This window comes from Colobus angolensis, unplaced genomic scaffold, assembly GCF_000951035.1.
Source record: "Colobus angolensis palliatus isolate OR3802 unplaced genomic scaffold, Cang.pa_1.0 Scaffold116, whole genome shotgun sequence".
Taxonomy (NCBI): Eukaryota; Metazoa; Chordata; class Mammalia; order Primates; family Cercopithecidae; genus Colobus; species Colobus angolensis.
The window spans coordinates 6,009,311-6,011,099 of record NW_012112697.1 but is presented as its reverse complement, the minus strand read 5'-3'; the positions used below and the strand labels follow the sequence as shown (position 1 = coordinate 6,011,099).

General features: G+C 44.1%; 1 long non-coding RNA gene across 1 annotated transcript in view; it reads right to left on the bottom strand.

Moving 5' to 3' along the window:
* LOC105526319 overlaps positions 1 to 1,789 on the bottom strand; it is a 19,293-nt gene that overhangs the window by 14,126 nt on the left and 3,378 nt on the right. The gene's annotated exons all lie outside the window — the stretch shown is intronic.

Below are 1,789 nucleotides of genomic sequence, written 5' to 3'. Positions count from 1 at the left end.
GCCTGTGATCCAAGCTACTTGGGAGGCTGAGGCAGGATAATCACTTAAACCCAGGAGGCGGAGGTTGCAGTAGGAAGAGATCACGCCACTGCACTCCAGCCTGGATGACAGAGCAAGACTCAGTCTCAAAAAACAAACAACAAAACAATATTGAGTCTTCTATTCCATGAATGTGAAATGTCTATGCATTTTTTTAGATCTTTAGTTTCTCTCAGCAATGTTGTTTTACAGTTTTATATGTATGGATTTTTTTTTTTTTTTTGAGAATGAGTCTCATTCTGTTACCTAGTCTGCAATGCAGTGGCGCAATCTCGGCTCACTGTAACCTCCACCTCCCGGGTTCAAGCAATTCTCCTGCCTCAGCCTCCTGAGTAGAGTAGCTGGGATTACAGTTGCCCACCAGCACGCATGGCTAATTTTTTGTATTTTTAGTAGAGATGAGGTTTCACCATGTTGACCAGGCTGGTCTTGAAGTTCTGACCTCAAGCAATCCATCCGCCTCGGTCTCCCAAAGTGCTGGGATTACAGATGTCACCCTTTATTCTAGTAGGGTTTTTTTTTTTTAAACATTCCTTCGGATTTTCTACAGTAGAATTATGTCATCTGCAAATGAAGATAGTTTGATTTCTTTTCAGTATGGATGCCTTTAATGTCTTTTTGTTAATGCACACATTGCACATTCAATAGTACAATGTTTAGTGGGACAGGTGAGGAAAGACATCCTTGCCTTGTTTTTATGTTAGGGAGGAAAGTCTTTGGTCTCACTGTTAAGTGTGATATTAGCTGTACGGTTTTCATAAGGGCTGTATTCATTTGCTAGGGCTGCCGTACAAGGTACCACACACTGGGTGGCTTAAAAAACAGAATGTATTTTCTCAGGAGGCATAAAGGCCAAGATCAAGGTGCCAGTGGGTTGGTTTCCTCTGAGGATCTCTCTCCTTGGCTTGTCTACAGCTGCCTTCTCCCTGTGTCTTCATGGGACCTTCCCTCTGTGTGTCTCTTCTTATAACGGGACCAGTCAGGTTGGATCAGGACCCACCCCAATGACCTCATTTAACTTTAATTACCTCTTTAAAGACCCTATCTCTAAATACAGTGACATGGAGGTAATGGAGTTAGAACTTCAACATACTAATTTGGGGCTGGGTGTGGTGGCTCACGCCTGTAATCCCAGCAGATGGCTTGAACTTTGAGACCAGCCTGGGCAACATGGTGAAGCCCCATCTCTACTAAAAATACAAAATTTACCTGGGTATGGTGGCGCACACCCACAGTCCAGCTACTCAGGAGGCTGAGGTAGGAAGATGGCTTGAGCCTGGGATGTGGGTGTCAAAGCCCCAGAAGCAGAGGTCACAGTGAACCGAAATTGTGCCACTGCACTCCCTCTTCTTCTTGGGCAACAGAACCAGACTTCATCTTGAGAAGAATTAAAAAATTAAATAGACATGAATTTTTTTTTTTTTTTTTTAGAATCTCATTCTGTTGTCCAGGCTGGAGTGCAGTGGTGTGATCTCAGCTCACTGCAACCTCTGTCTCCTGGGCTCAAGTGATTCTCATACCTCAGCCTCCCAAATAGCTGGGATTACAGGTGTGTGCCACCATACCCAGCTAAATTTTATATTTTTAGTAGAGACAGGATTTCGTCATGTTGTCCAGGCTGGCCTCAAACTCCTGACCTCAGGTGATCCGCCCACCTCGGCCTCCCAAAGTGCTGAGACTACGGTCATGAGCCACTGCACCTGGCCTAATTTTTTTTTTTTTTTTTTTTTTCTTTTTGAGACAGAATCTC